The 19,847-nt window shown below is 41.0% G+C and overlaps 1 pseudogene; it reads right to left on the bottom strand.

Moving 5' to 3' along the window:
• Nucleotides 1–2,526: 2,526 nt before the first annotated feature.
• On the bottom strand, nt 2,527–4,254 carry LOC124084696 (heat shock cognate 71 kDa protein-like; annotated as a pseudogene).
• Nucleotides 4,255–19,847: the final 15,593 nt, after the last annotated feature.

Here is a 19,847-nt window from a genome sequence, read left to right as displayed (position 1 = left end):
CCAGCAATTTATAAGATTAGACTACTCAAATATTGTTAGCAGCAGTATTTGTAACAGCACACCAGAATGTCTCATTTGAGATCTAATTAAGGCAATCCATGAAGTAATTAATAGAAACTCACAATTTTGAGAAAGAGAGAGGAAAATCTTTCTCAGTTTGACACCTCAACGATGAAGCAATTTCATTTCTTTTCATCAAAGGAGCTTCTTCTTTTGCTTAATAAAGACCACATTAAAAAACATGAAGTTTCAAATTTATTTATTCCCTTCTGTCTTTTAATGCCTTTTCATTATGCATTATGATTTCAATCTCCAGAATCCACGGGATCGTTACAGTAAGGATGAAATAACTGGAACAGCGTTTTAGACACAGGCTACAATTTGCGAGTTCAGTCAAAACAGTTGGTGTGATCGGCAGTTACTTGAAATTCATATTTAAACTGCTGTTCCCCCACACATTGGAATGAAGCAATTTGAATCCATAAATTTAGAGTTAACAATGTCATCTTAAGACTCTCTATCCTAAGTCCTTGTGTATGTACTTACAAGGAATCTGGCAAGCAACCAATTCAACAGATAGTTCTACTTCCTGTTTTTCTTAGCTGAAGTGTACCAGTCCATGCCCAGCTGCTTCTAATACAGAGAGCCTGAAAACGACAGTATCTTTCCCTAATTACCTCCTAAATCAACCTCCTAGGGATATGGGTAGCAGACTGAAAATAGAGAACAAGGACATTCCTGGTCGGAGCAGGGAGCCCTGGAGCACAGATCCAGATAGGAGGGCTGGATGCACTTTGGATGTTTCTGTGACGGACCTGAATGAGGGAGAATCACTGCAGCCCCCTGAGTCCCAGATCCCCATTTGGCAGATGAAGAACTTGAGCAGCAGTATTGATGGTCAATGCCACACACGCTACAACCCCTGATGGTCTCTGTGTGTGTGTGTGTGTGTGTGTGTGTGTGTGTGGTTTCTTTGTTGTCACGACTTCAGAATTATATGTACGTCATTTAGCATGGTACCAGTCCCTCTTCCAAGCACTTTCTGAACATTAATGGGGCAAATTTGTCATAACTCCCTTTTGATTTTCCAAACAGGTTGTTTACTAATAAAGAGTTCATATCCAACTCACCCATTCAAGGCACAGTTCTGTGACTGAGCACACTCATAAAGTGCTGTGTACATCCCCATAGTTGATTTTTAAAGGCATCCAGTACCTTAACGAGGAATTCTGTACACCTTGGCCCTCATCAGCACCCATTTTTTCCATCTTTTCCAGCCTTAGGAAACCACTAAAGCACTTCTGTCTCTATAGATGTGCCCGTTCTGGGTGTTTGATCAGTGGAATCATACAACCTTCGCACCTGGCTCCTTTCCCTTGGCATAGTCTGTTTGGGGTTCATCAACTTTGTAGCAGGTACTATTACCTCCTTCCTTTAAATTGTGAATGATATTCTGCTGTACGGGTGCCCCCACATTTTATTTATCCACTCATCAGTTGATGGACATTTAGAATGTTCCTACTTTCTTGGCTATCATAAATCATACTGCCATTAATAATCATGTGTGAGATTGTGTCCTGAAGTTTTTATTTATCTTGGGTATATAGGAGCAGAATTGTGGGGTCCAAGGGCTGTTTGATGTTCAGTCTGTTGAAGAAGGGACAGGCTCTTTTACAGAGAGACTGCCCCACGTGCATTTCCACCTTTAGTACTTTAGGGTTCCAAAGTCCCCATCCTTGCTGACATTTGTCATCTCTTTTTGATGATAGCCTTTTTAGAGTGAAGTGACATCTCCTGCAGTTTTGATTTGAATCCTTTGATGGCTAAAAATGTTGAACATCTTAGATTTCATGTGCTTATTGGCTAATTCTATTTCTTCTTTAGTGAAATGTCCTTTCAAATCCATTGCTCATTTTAAAAATTGGTTTTGTGTCTTTTCACTATTGATCGATGTGTTAATAATACATTCTGTGTACCAGTCTCTTATCAAATATGTAATTTGAAAAAAAGATTATTCCATTCTACAAGTTATCTTTTCACTTTCCTGATGGTACTTTTTGACACATAGATTTTTAAATTTTAATCTCTCTCTTAACACACACACACACACACACATTTGCTGCCTATATTTTTGCTTTCATATTTAAGAAAACTTTACCCAATTTAAGCCTCCACCTGAATTTTTAATTTAAATCAATTTAGTTTAAAGCTCAGCTGAATTTTTAATTTTCACCTCTAAATGAACCAAAAATGAAAGCCCATAACACTGAACTTGTGTCTCAGACACTCAGTTCATATTTCATTTACACAGTGACACAATATCTCATTGTAGTTTTAGTATTCAGGTAGCAAATCTTTGCCATTTTTAAATATAGTTTTTTTGAGACATTGCATTTTGCCCTTACAATATGGTACTTATAAGTGGAATGCTATTTCCTTACCCTGTGCACATTTTCCATATTATTCAAGTATTGAGATGCCCAGTGATTTACTATAGCAGCAGCTTTAAAACTACCATGGAATTTGCTACAAATTTGGGCCCTTCCATATATATCTGTGGAACAGTGCTGCATCTAAACTTGGGCTGGCTTGATTAACCTCTTCAATGGTGATCCCAGAGGAATTACCAAGAGGGAGGAGCTCCCCCACCAGGGAACCCCCCCCCCCAGGCATCCTACCAGCATGCCTCCTGCACTCTGGGACAACATGGTGATGATGGGGTTACAGACCTCCTCCAGCTCTTTGTACCAATGTTCAGATTCTTCCTTCTCTGCAGTCTGATTCTTATCCAGCCCGTTGATGATTCCATTACATTTGTCAAAAATCTTCTGTTTCTCCTCTTCATTGATCTTGCCTTGAATTTTCCCATCTTCTGCTGTTGCTTTCATGTTGAATGCATAGGACTCCAGCAAATTCTTGGATGATACCTGGTTCCTCTGCTTACTTTTCAGCTTCCTGGACCATGCACTCAGTGTCCTCCTTGCAACAGCCTTTGTCATTAGTGATGGTGATCTTATTCTCTTTTCCTGTACTCTTGTCTATGGCAGAGAAGTTGATGATGCTATTGGTGTCAGTATCAAAAGGGACTTTAGTCTGAGAAACACCACGGGGTGCAGGAGGGAGGGATGCCTGTGAGTCCGAACTTGCCAAGCTGGTTGTTGTCCTTGGCATGAAATGCTCACCTTCCTATACCTGAATGAGCACACCAGGCTGGTTGTCGGAGTAGGTCATGGAGGTGTGTGTCTGCTTGGTAGGAAGAGTGGTATTGCGCTTGGTGAGGACCGTCATGACTCTACCAGCAGTGCCAATACCAAGGGAAAAAGGGATGACAATCAAGAGCAGCATATCTTGAACATTTGCATCTTATCTCCGGATAAAAAGGCTGCCTGGACAGCTCTACCAGGAGCACAGCCTCCTCAGGCTTGCTGCCCTTATCAGTTCTTTTCCACTGAAGAGGTCTTGCCCAAGCTTCAGAATCTTGGGGATATGAATTGAACCACCCATCATCAGGGAACTGAGGCTTAGGAAGAATAATAACTAGTTATTCTCACAATTTTGACAGCTAGTTAATAATGTCCATTCCCTCACTGCCAGGTATATATCCAAAGGAATCGAAATCTATATTTTGAAGGCATATCTGAAGCCCTATGCTTACAACAGATAAGGCACAGAATTTGTGACTTGTCTAGTTTGGCATCTTGAAGAGCTTTTCCTACAGGATCTAGGGTGCCATGGAACAGGTCAGCATTCAGCTCTTCCTACTGAGAACAAATAATGGAGGTATAAAGAGAATAAAGAGAATCAGTAGAGAAAATTGTAGAGAGAGTCAGTCAGTACTGGCCTGAGTGCTGGAGGAGAGGGTACGCTTAGCTCTTGCACATGCAGTGTGGAGATATTGGATAGCTCTTTTGTTCCCACTGATGTCCTTTTTAGGCTTGTGCTTGAACTCAGCAATAAAAGTCTCTCCTGCTAAGTGGGTGTCTTTAGCTGTGTATTTGACCTCAGAGTTTCCATCTTCAATAGTGAGGATTGACACATGGAAAATTGATGGTGACTTATGTAAATATAGAAGTATTTACATGTAAGTAATTTGAATTAACCTACCCAGAAATAACTTTCTATATTTTAATATGTTTTTCTTTTAGAAGCTTTGGATTCACTGTAAGTCCCTAAGATAATGCAGGGAATTTCCATGTACCTCACTCCCAGTTCTCTCTGTTGTTAACAACTTACATCAGAATGTGCCTTTACCATGGTTATGAACCAATTAGGATATATCATATTAACTGACATCCATACATTCTTTGTACTTCCTGAGTTTCAATTCAACATCCCTTTTTTTCTTCCAGGATCCCAAGTAATTTTTAGTTACCATGTCTTCTTGAGTGGTTCTTGGTTGTGTCAGTTTCTCAGGTTTTATTGGTTTTGATGACCTTGGCAGTTTAAAAAAATATTGGTCAGGTATCTTGTTGAATTCATATAGAGTGAATAAAATGATCTCCATCTGGCATTTTCCTGATGCTTTTCTCATGATTAGAATGAAGTTCTAAGACTACATTTTAACCAGTAGTATGGGATTATAATCCAGGATATAAAATAAATAGCCATAAATCTATATTGATATAAAAATGATTAGATAATTTAAAAATTCAGGAAAAACAGACAAGTGTCTTGTGCAGAACAATTGTAAATTTTTGTAGATATTCTGCCCTTGAGGTGGAATGTAATTCTCACTCTCTCGGAGTGTGGACCATGCACAGGGTGGATATCGATTCTTCCCCAGTCAGACCTTCAGATGAGAATGTATCCCAGCCAACAGCTTGACAGCAGCCAGTGAGGCACTGTGCAGAGGGCCCAGCTATTTCAGACCCTGTGACCTGTCCTTCAGAAAATGCTAGACCTCTGGGTGTTTCTGCAGACCTCTAAGTTATTGGTAACTTGTTACAAAGAACAAAAACTCAATACAATTGATAACAGAATGGTTATGAAATATTCTCTCTGAGAAAGTAAAAAGTGAAGTTTAAAGGAAAAAATCAGAGATCCAATTAGACCTTTATGTTGTGAGATTGTTGTTTATATTCAGAGGAGAACAAAAGTAGTTGTAATATACATTAAATCTACCTATCTCAAGGGGTAATCTTATCTATGTGATATAGTTCTGTGAATGATTATGATGTCTTTCCTGGCATATTGGAAGGACCATGCTATAGGTCCCAGGTAGGTAGAACTTAAGACAGTTGTTATGCAGGTTTTCCACATTCTTCCACTTTCTGTATTGTAGCTGGATCTACTTGTGACTCAGGAGTGAGACCAGCTGATGAATTTTGTACAGCGAGGGGTTAGCAGGCAGGACCTGGTTCACTTCTGGGCTGCAGCATTTAATTTAACTTTCTGTTTCAAGGTTTCTTGCCCACTGTGTTATAAGCAACAGTGAACTTAGAGATGGTCCCTGCTAAGGCATTCTGGATTCTGGAAACAAAAATTGTGAAGAGCAGGCCTCTGCTCTCAGCTTAAGAAGGACATGTCACATGAAAGGGAAATACATTTTCATTGTTTTAATTCATTAAAGTTTTAGATTTTATTATAGCATAACAAACTCATCCTGTTTCATATAAGGCTCTGATGTCCACTTCAAAATTTACTAAATGTATAAACTTTAGCAAATTGCTCACATTCTCTGGTTGTTTCTACAGTTATACAGTGTGGAGGTGGTGTAAGAATATGTAGCTCTTCAGGTTATTAGGGTAAATGTGATAAGTCATTTTTTTTTAGTATAATGTCTTCCAGGTTCATCCATTGTCATTGAAAGTGACAATGAGTGTTTTTATTCTCCACTCATCCATGAATAGGTTGCTTAGATTGATTCTGTGCCTTATCTGTTGTAAGCATAGGGCTTCAGATATGCCTTCAAAATATAGATTTCGATTCCTTTGGATATATACCTGGCAGTGAGGGAATGGACATTATTAACTAGCTGTCAAAATTGTGAGAATAACTAGTTATTATTCTTCCTAAGCCTCAGTTCCCTCTATTTTAAAATATGAACATCATATAAGACATTTGACAGAGGTTGTTTTAAGAAATAAATAAAATTTTAAGAGGTAAAGAGGCAAGTAAAGAGCAGACACATACTAAGTGCTTAATCTTTGTGAGTTATTTTTTTCCTTTTATTTTTTAAATTGATTTTATTTTTTAAATACATGACAGTGGAATGCATCACAATTCTTATTACACATATAGAATACAATTTTTCATATCTTTGTTTATATAGAAAGTATGTTCACACCAATTCATGTCTCCATACATGTACTTTGGATAATGATGTCTGTCATATTCTACCATCATTGCTAAGCCCCTGCTCCTTCTTTTGCCCTCCCACCTATCTCCCCTGTCTAGAGTTCATCTATTACTCCCATGCTCTCCCTCCAAACTCCACTATAAATCAGCCTCCTTATATCAGAGAAAATATTTGGCATTTATTTCTTGGGGATTGGCTAACTTCACTTAGCATTATCTTCACCAACTCTATCCATTTACCTGCAAATGCCATGATATTATTCTCTTTTATTGCTGAGTAATATTCCATTGTGTATATATGCCACGGTTTTTCATCCATTCACCTATTGAAGGGCATCTAGGTTGGTTCCACAGGTTAGCTATTATGAATTGTGCTGCTATAAACATTGATGTGGCTGTGTCCCCGTAGTATGCTGTATTTTTAAGTCCTTTGGGTGTAGACCGAGGAGAGGGATAGCTACTAGATTGGCAAAGGGGACTTTAAATAGGGTAGTAGTCAGTAATCAGGTCCTGGGACACTCAGAGCCAGTTTTAAAGATGCCAGGGGCCCTAGGGATTGCAGGAAGGAGGTTGTCTACCCCCCTGCACCTCTCTTCTTGCCACAGACTGGTTTCTTGGGCTGCTCCCTTGAATGTGGGGTGGGTGTCCTGGGCACGATGCTGCAGGCTGTGGGTCAGGGTTCCGTTTTTGTCCTCAATCTGGCCATTGTCCTTGTGTAGTTTAAAAGCCCTCATCCCACTGTCATAGTGACAATCCTAAGACAAAAATGATGGTGGAAGTTTCTCTGCCTGTAACCCTTTGATGATGCCCACGTCCCCAGGATAAGTTCACAGGCCTGGGCATGTCACTGAAGGTATCCTGTGGTCCTGCTCCTTCCTGTGCTGCCAGCTCCATCCCTGCAGGCTGTGGGCTTTGTCCTGGAGCAGGAACCATCATTTCCATCTCCACTGCTGTCTGGGGTGTTGCCGTCTGGCTGGGCACAAATCACGAGCCACTGAAGCAGGAACGAACTTTATTTCTGAACTCCACCAGCACCCTCCACACACGCTCCCTGGGGAACTCACCCGAACGCCACGCGGCTCCTGCAGGAACCAACAAGCAGAAATCCCTCTTCCAGAAATCCCTCCTCCTGCACTTCCCAAACCAATGGGAACTCTCTGGGAATCCCCATGAGAACTCCAAAGTAGCAGGCCTAGGCGGACAGTAAAGGTCTAATATACAACCGAATCAATCCAGCATCATTTTAATGGCTTGCCTCTCAACAAATACTATTGGCAAAATGCCAGGGGCCATTCTGACTCGGCTGTGGCTCTCAGCATCTCCCCCCTTCTGTTTAATTAAACAACAAGCATGTGGCTTAGGGACCGTGCCTGTTAGGTTGTCCAATACACATATGGTTCTTACCCGTCATCAGATGAGCTGACCTCTAGGCCTCAGCCTCCTGTCTTAGGTTGGTACCACTGCAATTGGATCTTACCCGTCACTGACTACCGGTCCAGCATACATCCATACTTGTGGATAGGCCTATGTACCAGTGGGGGGGTGAGGTTATTTGCCTCACCTCTGTTGGCCCCCAAATTTGGCCTTGGTGCCAGTGGGGGGTGAGGTTCCTTGCCTCACCTCTGTTGGCCCCCAAATTTTAGACCATCACTAGCAGAAGGGAGGAGGATACAGAAATGCCATGACACCAAGCCAATTGACGGCTCCTTTGGAAAAATTGTACCACCGGTGACACCATCAGCAAAGATACGCCAGCACTACCACAATTCCCTGCACCAACAGATAGTTCACAATGCATACAAGTGATACATAGTCCAGGCAAGTTCTGCAAGCAGTTCAAAGCAGAGGAGTCTATCAATATGTCCATTTTCTCCCAAAGTAAATCGACTCCTTGATTGAGCATTACTTGATGAGTTATTATTCACTGATGCATCAGTTTATACAGTTTGTTGTAATAGCTATCGTAGAAGCTGTAGTTTGGTTTTATCTTTGCCTTCACCGGCACTGGGATGAAGATAGGAATTCTGGCAATGATGGCTAAAAAAAAATTATGTAACATTCCAGCAGGTACTAAGAAAACAATTTTCTGAACAATTTACATTATCCTGAACAGAATTATTAAATATAATGAAAAGGAAAGGTGAAAGTAAACAAACAGATCTGTTAACCTCCTTATTTGTTCACATATTAAAACAATCCTCAACAGCTGTTTACCCAATTTAAATTAAACTATTTAAATCACGTGAATAAAAAAAAAAGTTTGGATCCATTTTATCATGAGTGCTCCTCATATATGATATATGAACATACGCACAGACATACAACACAAAACAGAAGTGTGCACACATAACATACAACACATAAGACAATAGTAAAGGTCTTGTAGCTTTACAGAGGTGAAATCTCCATTGCAATGTTTAAAAACTCCACAGTCAAAAAATAAAACTGATCAGAAAAACATTAACCTAGGTCTGTATGAGCTCAAAAAATAAAATAGAACTTTATGATGTGGGAAAAGGCAATAATAAAATAGATATTGAAAAAAGACATCCTGGTTACCACCTGGGTTTGACTCTTTTATGGATAACCCATCCTTTTTCCTGTAACTTGCATAATGGGTCTGAAGGTATTCCCACAAGCAAGCCCCAAGGTTTTTTATATTTGAAATAGGCCTTAATGGTGTTCATTATTCATTAGCCTCCAGGTATGGGAGAATCACTGTTGCAGATGTAAGAATAGCCAAGCTGGAGCTCTGGATATCAGCTGTTATGGATTTGAGTCAAATCATATTCTTTTTGGTCTGTAGAAATCTCTTTGGTTTGGTTAATCTCTCTGGAATCCAAATCGGCTGTTGTTCTCCCTGTGGAAACACACAAACAGACCCCCGACTCCAGACAATCACTGGGTCAGAACCTTTCCATTGTACTGTTAGAATAACCTTCAAAAGTACCTTGGGCTTATGTACATTTTTTGGACACATATTCCTTTCTGCAGCACTAAGCCCTGATAAATCCAAATTTAAAAAGTATAGAGTAAAAAGAGTTATTTTAAGTTTATCTTTGGGGAATATATACCCCTTTCCAATTCCCTCTTTTTGCTTTAATAAGTACATTTTAATAGTTTGATGAGCTCTTTCAACTATTCCTTGTCCCTGTGGATTGTATGGGATTCCTGTTATGTGAGTAATGCCAAATGATGAGCAAAATTGTTTAAAAGAGGTAGAAGTATAACCAGGATCATTATCTGTTTTTAACTTCTTTGGAACGCCCACAGTGGCAAAATTTTGTAAGCAATGAGCTATAATATCTTTAGTTTTTTCTCCGGCATGAAGGGAGACCATCAAAAATCCGGAAGAAGTATCAACTGTATGTAACATGCAAATATTTTAATTTTCCAAATTCTGGCAAGTGTGTGACATCCATCTGCCAAATATGGTTAGGTATCAGTCCTCTAGGATTGACTCCAAGATTAACTTGTGGTAAAAAGGTCACACAATTTTGACATTGTTTTATTATTTGTCTATCTTGATCCTTAGTTATTTTAAAACGCTTTTGTAAAGTATTAGCATTGACATGGAAGGATTTATGAAAATTTGTAGCTTCTTCTAGTGTAGAGAAAATATGTATGTCATGTGTAGTTTTATCTGCTAAATCATTGCCCAAACTAAGGGCTCCAGGCAATCCTGTATGTGCCCTGATATGTCCTATAAAGAATGGATCATTTCTGTTCTAGATTAGACCTTGTATAGTGGAAAACAAAGAGAAAACAGTAGAGGAAGGGGAAATCCTACCAGAATCTTCAAGGGATACTATAGCATTAACTATATACTGACTATCAGAAAATAAATTAAATACAGAATCTTTAAACATCACAAAAGCTTGTAATACTGTATTAAGCTCTACCTTTTGAGCTGATTGTTTGGGTACTAAAATGTAAAATTTTGATCATGGGTAACTACTGCTGCTGTACCATTATTTGACCCATCAGTGAATATAGTTGGAGCATTCATGATAGGTGTTTTTTTTGTTGTTGTTATTTTTGGAAAAACTACAGGATGTGAAGACCAAAAAGACAATAAAGGATTAGATGGTAAGTGATTATCAAATGAAACATAAGATTTACACATGATTATCATCCAAGTATTTAACTCATTAGCTAACTCATCAATTTGATCCATAGTATATGGAGTAATAATTTAATTGGGAGAAATTCCAAACACTCCCTTTGCTGCTTTTATTCCTTTGAGTATTAATTGTCCTACAGCCTCAGGATACCTAATAAGAATAGTGTTAGGAGAATAAGATAAATGTATCCACAATAATGGACCTTCTTGCCAAAATACTCCTGTAGGAATATTTTTTGTTGGTATTACAATAAATAATAAAGGCAAACTTATATCAATTCTATCCAAATGCATATTTTCCATATATGTTTCAATAGTTTTTAATGCCTTTCTTGCTTCAGGCGTTAACATTCGGGGTGAATTTGGATCTGATGGACCTTTTCGGATATCAAATAAAGGTCCCAACTCTCCTGTTGGTATGCCTAGATAAGGCCTTACCCAATTTATGTCTCCTAATAACTTTTGAAAGTCGTTAAGTGATTTGAGTTGATCTACTCGTATTTGAATTTTTGGTGGACGGACCATGGTTGAGGATAATAGAATTCCTAAATAATTAATTGGAACATTTAATTGTACTTTATCTATTGCTATCTCTAGATTATAATTTTTTAATAAATTTGTAAGTGTGGCATAACATTCTAGCAATGTGTTTTTATCTTTATATGCTAATAATACATCATCCATATAGTGAAATATTTGTAGTTCAGGATTTTGATTTCTAAGTGGCTGGATTGCTTTGTTAACATAAATTTGACACATAGTTGGGCTGTTAGCCATCCCTTGAGGGAGTACTTTCCATTCATATCTCTGATTCAGGACCTTCATGACTTAGTGCAGGGATAGTAAATGCAAAACGTGGACTATCCTCAGGATGAATTGGAATTGAAAAAAAAAACAATCTTTAATATCTATAGCTAAAACATACCAGGTTTTTGGCAAAGCATTGAAGAATCCCTGATTGAGCAGGTCCCATAATAACCATCTCATTATTAATGGCTCTTAAATCTTGCAATAATCTCCATTTACCAGACTTCTTTTTAATGACAAAAATGGGAGTATTATAGGGAAATATGGAAGGTTGTATATGTCCCTCCACTAATTGTTGTTTGACCAGGTCATGGGCTGCTTGTATCTTTTCTTTAGTCAGGGGCCACTGAGGAACACATACTGGTCTTGATCTATTTGTATTGTAGCTGCTATACCTTGTTCTTGTTCTCCTAATCTTTTTTCTTTCCTAAAAACCTTGCTTAGCCCTAATAGTGGGTGCATTTGGATTGATATTATTTGTTAATGTCAAACCTAATTGATCTAGGATATCTCGTCCCCATAAATTTATAGGAAGATGATCCAATACATATGGTTGAATAGTTCCTTCACATCCTTCAGGATCCTTCCAATCTAATACCATTGCACTTCTATGGGGATTATTTGCCACTCCTAGGCCTCGAAGCGTTTGAGTGGCCTGTTGTAATGGCCAATGTTTTGGCCATTCTTGATGAGATATGATGCTAAGGTCTGCACCTGTATCCAGTAGCCCATTAAATTCATGTCCTTGAATATTTAGTTTTAGCATTGGGCGAGAATCTAAATTTAAAGATAGCATAGCCCAATCTACACCTGTGGAGCCTTATCCCCTGGAACCTCTTTCTATACTACTACTGGAAAATTTATCATGTAGGCTGGGTATTATTAATAACTGTGCTATTCTATCTCCTGGTGAAATTACTGATATACCCTTTGGAGAACTAGCTATAATTTTTATTTCACCTTCATAATCGGGATCAATTACCCCGGAACTTATCATAAGTCCTTTTAGCGTAGAAGAACTGCGTCCTAACAATAAGCCTACTGTTCCTTGGGGAAGAGGTCCTTTTACTCCTGTGGGAATGATTTGAACTCCCATCTCTGGAGTTAGTACTGCTCTGCGGAGGCGCAGATGTCCAACCCTGTGCTCCCTCTGGTTTGTCTGATGAGAGATCTGATGGATAATGTGCCCTGGGAACTACCTGATGGTGTTGCTGGGTTCCTCCATGGTGTTTCTGGGTTCCTCCAGTGCCCCATATATTTGTGGTCGTGGGCCCCGGAGCATTGGGCCCCCTGTCCATTTTTTGGCAATGAAGCCCAATGCCTTTCTCCACGATATTGTGGTTAAACACCTGGTCCTTGTCCGTTTTTTAATAATGGAGTACCCTCTATGGTGGTTTGAGAAGGGCATTCATTAATCCAATGTCTCCCTATACAGCATCGTGGGCAAATACCAGGTATTCCACTCCTTTGATACCTAGCTTTGTTAAACCCTCCTCCTATGGGGCAATTCCTTTTAAAATGTCCTGTTTGTTCACAATTGTAGCATGTTTTCGGCCTGGCATCTAAAGCCTGTTGTACTGCAGCTGCCAAGACTTGTCCTTGTTCATTAATGTCTCTACATAATTTAATGTATGTGTTTAAATCTCCATGTTTCCATGGTCTAATGACCTCTCTGCACCAATTATTTGCTTGCTCATAAGCCAGTTGCTTTATTAATGGCATTGCTTGTTCTGTATCCCCAAAAACTCTGGTAGCTGTTGGAATAAGCCTATCTACAAATTCAGCGTAAGGTTCATTATCTCCTTGTATTATCCTAGATAATTGACCTTGTAAATCTCCATGTCCTTGTAAAGTCTTCCATGCCCTAACTTCATCTGCAGCAATTTGTGAATATACAGCAGGATCATATTCAATTTGTTGCCGTTGACCCTCATAAGGTCCTTTTCCTAACAACATATCTAGATTTCTTTGAGGGTAACCAGCTGCTGAATTTTGCCTAGCTGTCTCCGTGCAAAATTCCTCATTGGCAACCTTCCATAACAAATATTGCCCTCTATTTAGCACAGATTTACACATGCTAGCCCAGTCTGCTGGCGTCATTTCCAAGTTGGTAATGGATTCAACCATGCTTACAGTGAAGGGTGCTTGAGGACCATAGGTTGTTACAGCCTCCTTTAACTGCTTCACTGTTTTGAAATCTAAAGCATGGTGAATTCACTGCCCTCCTGCCTGCTCAAGTACAGGGCATGCTAATCTTTGAGGTCCTGTCTCAGGATCCCATCTATCAACTACGGGGGTTGAGGGCCACTCACCTGTCTCCATAGGTGGAGCTGTTGGTTGAATTACGCCCTCTGGTGATAGAACAGAGTTAGTAGCAGCCTCCTGTTGTAGCTTCCCCCCGATAGCTGTTTCTCCTCTAAGCTTTCTTCCTTTAAATTTTCTTCCTCCATCTGACTACCTCGAGAGACCTTCTATTTTGCTTGATCTAACATGTTTTCTACCATAGTCTGGACCTCTAACAATTTACTTAACACTCTTTCAGTTTGTTTTTTACTAATTTCTTATCTACTATAAAGATAACACAATCCAACAAGATAACACAAAACAAAACCGAAACAGAATGAAACAAAAACGGGACAAAAAATCGTTGTATCAACTTTCCTATTTTCTTGACATGTACATTTGTGGTCTATTTCTATCTCTTCCTCAGGGGCAAACAACTTCAAACCTTGAGCCAACCATTTTTCCCAGTTTGCCTGAGAAAGTTCTAGGGATAGGCAGCTTGAAACAAAAACAAAACAAATCAAAACAAGAACACATTGTTTTTGAAATGGTCACCCATTCTCTTGCCTTCCCTTAGGGGCGAACAATTTCACTTACCTCTGAGTTTCAGGCATTCCCTGTATGGGCCGCCAAATGCTGCAGTGTGTCTGGGAACAAATCATGAGCCAATGAAGCAGGAACAAACTTTATTTCTGAACTCCACCAGCACCCTCCACACACGCTCCCCGGGAACTCTCCCAAACGCCATGCGGCTCCTCCAGGAACCAACAAGCGGAAATCCCTCTTCCAGAAATCCCTTTTCCCGCACTTCCCCAACCAATGGGAACTCTCCGGGAATCCCCACATGAACTCCAAAGTAGCAGGCCGAGGTGGACAGTAAAGGTCTAATATACAACTGAATCAATCCAGCATCATCTTAATGGCTCGCCTCTCAACCAATACTACTGGCAAAATGCCAGGGGCCATTCCGACTCAGCTGTGGCTCTCAGCACTGGGGCTGCTTCTCGGCCCTGCGAATGGTTGTCTCTGCAGGGATCAGCTCCATCCCAAGTCCACTTCTGTCTCCCTCCCTGCAGCCTCCACTTGGCCATCACACTCTTTGGAGGCCTTCGCTGAAGCCATGAGGCTCCTCATCCATATTCCCCATTCACCATGTGGCCAGTTCTCCCCCAGTACTGACCACTTCACATAGGGCCACATCATCCTAGGTGCCTCTCCATTCCAGATGGGAGCTTCCCACAGGCAAAACCTGCTGTGTGTCCTCCTCCCCAGGGCTTCCAGCAGGTGCCTGCACATCTCTAATGTTCATCACTGAGTGACAGGGATTAGGACCGACATTTTCTGACTCCTTTTTGAAAGTCCTTTCCAATACATTGCATCTTATGAAAATGTGACATTAAAAATGAATTCTGCAAGATAAATTCAAGTGGTCAAGTGGAACCAAATATGATTAAGGCATTTTCAATCTGTCCTTCCTGACATTTCAGGAAATGTCTCTATTCTGAGGTTAAATATGAATCCAGCCAATTCGAAGGCAAACGCTGTTCTCTGCCTGACAGTCAAAATAGGAGAAAGGGGCCCTTTCTGAGCATGTGTTTGTGTCCTGGGATGGAAAAACACCTGACAGTTTTCTGATTTAAGACTTCTGTAATGAGAAACTTGGTGCACCAAGAAAAGAGCCAACCTAAGGCAGAGAGAAAAAGCAAATCTCAAAGATAAAGCTAGTGGAAAAGACCAGATTCAGTGGACTTTAATTTCTGAACCTCAAATATTTGAGAATGGTGCAGATGTGTGCACAGTTTGGGAACTTGTGTGCTTTCAGACTCTCGCAACCTAGGCTGAAAGCGTGTGTGGTCTTGCAACAAGAAAGAGGAACAGCAAAATTGCAGGAGTCACAATACAAATAAAAATAGGGCATGGAGGGGTTTGAAGTAGCACACACCCCTGCCTCAGGCACTTAACAGTGTGGAGGTAAGATCAGGCTGAATCTGTTTAGGAGTATATGTTAATTGTAGTTCAGAATCCTTGATTGACTGATGGTGTGTAAAGTTATCTATTAGATAATAGATAAATTCATCTATTTAGATAATAGATAAATGGGCTTAATTGCTGATGTTCTAGGAGAAATGTGTGTTGAATTTGTAAAGACAGATCTTCAAAGACTTTGTAACAAGGTAGATCTACGAAGTCTTGGTCAGGGAATGAATTCCAAGGAGTCTGTGTTCAGCAGGAGTGAGCACCCAATGGCTGACAGCTTCTCTTGTGTTGGGTGCTTTTTATTTGAAGCCTCATTACTTGTATATCATTAGTTATCAAGAGCACTTCATCCTCATTTACTTAATCAGTTACCTAATTAATATTTGTGTAATATTTTTAACAATTGAAGCAAATTGGGAGATGGGAGGGGATGACAGATGTCCATGTACATAACTGGGAATGTACCAATTAAGCCAATCCAATTGGACCAACTGGATAAAACGTTAACCGATTCAGGGGTGGATTTAATGTTTTGTTTTTCTTTGGTTTGCTTTGCACCCTACAGCTGGAATGCAGTGTGAAGAAAAATTCAGTGTCTGTAAATAAATCCTAGGGTTAATCATGACCTTTTCCTGTTGCTCTGTGAAGTTGAGCACCATTGGGATGTAATATTTCATGAATCTGGAGCAAAAGAACAGACAGGTCATTTATTTTCCCAAGATATGTTCTAGCCTGGTATTGCATATGTTTCTAACATTGCCCGAGTACATGCTTATATATCATTATGCACCAAGAGCTCAGTTTGTTGGGAATGTTTTAGACTCTGATTTTGTTCAGTCCTTATGCAAACTTTGTTCTACTTTGGAGACAAAGGATGACCTTGGTTTCAAATGGACAGATACGGACTCCATGGATTTCAAAAATACTTCATTTCACCAAGTATAAAGACAAGGAAGGCAAATTGTGATCTGTGCTCCTGCTTGCCCCTCTCTCCGTGTGGCAGATGGGACCACTGGACAGCCAAGGCATTTCCAATGAGGACTGACATGGCTTTGCAAATCTCCGTGTGGTTTTCCAGGGAGCACCAGATGGCCAACTTGGCCACACCTCTTCCTGTTCTTTGTCTACTCACAATTTTATATTATGTGAGACCTGCCTATAGAAAGTTGTTCAAGTCCTCTGTATCTCTTATTGTTTCTCGACTAGGTCTTGAAGATAGAGTCTGAACATGGTGAATGGGAGAGGGTGTGCTTTCTGGGACTTATATAATACATAATATAATACAAAGGGAGAAATAGACCACCAAAGGCTGAGGTCACCTCCAGCCTCACAACATGAGGACAGTCCTAGCTTCCAAACTACCTCTCCTCCAGTCCCACTCATGGGCTTTGGAGGAGGCACGGAGGTGTGCATGGAGGGCACAGGGAGGTGTGCGTGGAGGGTGCAGCACACAGCCCTTGAGGAGCATTGGCTGAATGAGAACCAGTGCTCTGACTTTCTTCCCCTAACCTCTTGTCTGTGCCAATAGCCCGCAGGGGACTAAGTGGTCAAAAATGGGTGATCTCCACGTTTCATATTCTGCACCACCTTAGCCTGTAGGTGAGCCAGAGTGAGCCCTGGCCACCAGCTGGCAGAACCCTGGCAGCAACCCCAGCTCGAGGATCTGCTTTATCTGCACAACCCATTGCCTGAACTTGGCCAGACCCCCTATGTATTCCTCTGCTTGTCCCTGCCTGCCTCTTGTCTCTGGGTCTCAGCTGCCCCTTCTCTGCATGGCCTGCTGCTTCCAGTCATGGCTTCCCCTGACCCCTCAGTCTCTGCTTGGTGAACAGGCAAGCAGTTTTGGGGAGCCCCTTTACCTCACCAGCATCTACCCCAAACCTTCCATCCCTTCCACAGAAGAATTCTTCACAAACTTGTCGCGAGGGGCAAAGGTGTGACTCATACAGTCCAGGGGGAGAAATAAAGAATGTCCACGCGCTTCTGCCCTTTTCAATGCTTTATTCACTCAAACTGCTCTACAATTCCACTCTATAGGTTCTTAATCAAGAAAACGACAATCCTTAATGCTGGGCACTGCAATAGACATAAACAATCCACAGCAAACAAATCTAGGTTAATCCTAAGCACTGCAGACACACTTGATCATGACAGGCTCATGACAGACATTCCCTCTTCTTGCTAAGCTCAAGTGTTCAATCTAAAGTCTCAAGCCCTAGGCTTTAAGTCCAGCAGATGCACACTCAGAATGAGGTGATCAGGTCAGGAACAGATGGAGGTCCCTCCTGGGGTGGAGCTGATGGCTGGTTGAGGAGAGGGTCATAGGGAGAAGTTGTGGCTCTCCCCAGGGTCAAGATGTGGCTGTAGAGTTTGAGAGCAGTCAGGAAGATGCAGAGGATCAGCAGACGATAAGAAGAGTTGAGATGTCAGTCCACGTCCTCATCAGGCTCTCAGCATGAGGGCATCAGTGTCGGCTGGCTGAATGTCTGTTCATTTGCTCCATCATTTATACTAAATTTTGGGGCTTCTGACCACCCTTTTAATCCTTATCAGCTGCCACTGGGTTTCTCAGTGATGTCATTTGCCCTGAGGTTAAAGCATCTGGTCTGGTGGTCTCCACCTTGATTTTTTTGCCAGGACAACATGACAGACTTCACTCTGAGTTTTTCAGGGTGGGGAGAATTGACTTGTTTATGTCAGAACTATGCCTGATGAGCATACTGGAGGGCTCCGTAGGCACCTGGTGAGACTGCAAGTTTCAAAGTGAAGTTTTAAAATGGAGTTGCTTAGGCTCAGGCCTAAAGCCATCCTTACAAAACTAAAGGTTGTTTTTTTTTTTTTTCTTCCCTTTGTCAGAACAAGAACAAAAAACCCCTTCTCAGGTCCTCTTTCCTCTGTGGTGCCCTCATTTGTCAAGGAACGAACATGGCAATTGCAGCTACTCCATCAACATGAGAGGAGTCATTTGCAGGATACAACCCCATTGTTGTCTTTAGAACTCACCAGAGGGGCACATGCTTTTCAAAAGTGGCTTTCTGAAGAAAACCCCTGTACTTTTACAAACCAGTTCATACTTTATATAGATTTCCTTCATCTCTGACCTAATGTCCTCTGTCTGCTCCCAGATCTGATCCTGGGTACCACATCCAGTTATTGCCAGGACCCCTCAGTTTCACAGGGTCTCCCTGGAATTGATGACTTCACCAGTTTTGAGGAGCAGGGGTCAGTATTTTGTAGCTTGTGCCTTGTGGGACTTTTTCTGGTGTTTTCATCATGGTTGGACTGAGACTCTGATGTTCAGGAGGAAGATGGCAAATGCAAGCGCTATTTTCTTCACATTACATGCAGGGTACACAGCCACATGGCTTCTGGGTGTGGATGTTGTCCTTGCTCACCTGGCCCAGGTGGTACTTCTTAGTGTTCCCCACTGCAGTTATTGTCTGCCCACCCCTTCCATGCCATGCTCTGCTACAGGAAGCACTGCACATGGCCTGGTAAGGGGTGAGGACTTGGGCTGCACCTCCTGGAGCCCAGGCACCTGCACACATTTTCGGAATTGTGCAACAGAGATTTGTCTTCTTCTCTCCTTGTTCGTTTATAAATCATTTTTAACATCTATATGCATTAATGGATATTTATTTATTTTTCTTTTCTTTTTTTTTTTTGGCAACTGAACCCAAGAATACTTTACCACTGAGCTATATCCCCAGCCCTTTTTATTCTTTGAGACCTAAGTTACCCAGGCTGACCATGAACTTGTGATCCTCCTGTTTATGCCTCCCAAGTCACTGAGCCTGGTGATTCATGGATATTTATCTTATATGTTGGGTTATTATCCAGTACCACTGCATTTTTTTTAATCACTCAAAGTGTTCCAGCTTTAGTGGATTGGGTCTTGCTAAATCACTCTGAACTTCAATCCTCCTGTCTCAACTTTCCAAGTAGCTAGGATACAGGCATGGGCAACTATGCCTCGTAGGGTTTGTTTTATAAAACACAAAAACTTACCTCTTGGAAGGAATTTCATGTTCTGTGATGATGGGAGGGAAGATGTCTACTTTGTGTAGTGATTTGGGCTTTCCATAGTGATCATCATGAACTGTGCAAAATCTCAGTGCTTCAAATCCTCCTGTTGTCTAACCCTTGGGGGTCTGATACTATGGCTTCATTGGAGTAGAGGAAAAAAAAAACACCTCTGAAGGATTTTAGGCAGACACCAGTGGCTCAGGAGGAGGTAGTAAGGGCTGCACAAGGCAGACACACCATTCTTCACCCTTCCAGAACCAGATGCTTAACACAGTCAATGTCTGTTATTTGACACCAAAGATGCCGTATCCAGACAGCTCCAGATATTGATCTC

The sequence above is a fragment of the Marmota monax genome, unplaced genomic scaffold, assembly GCF_021218885.2.
Source record: "Marmota monax isolate L192 unplaced genomic scaffold, Marmota_monax_Labrador192_F-V1.1 WCK01_AAM20220418_F8-fsc00071, whole genome shotgun sequence".
In the NCBI taxonomy this organism is placed as follows: Eukaryota; Metazoa; Chordata; class Mammalia; order Rodentia; family Sciuridae; genus Marmota; species Marmota monax.
Note: the sequence above shows the minus strand (reverse complement) of the source record. Positions and strands in the feature narration are given on the sequence as shown.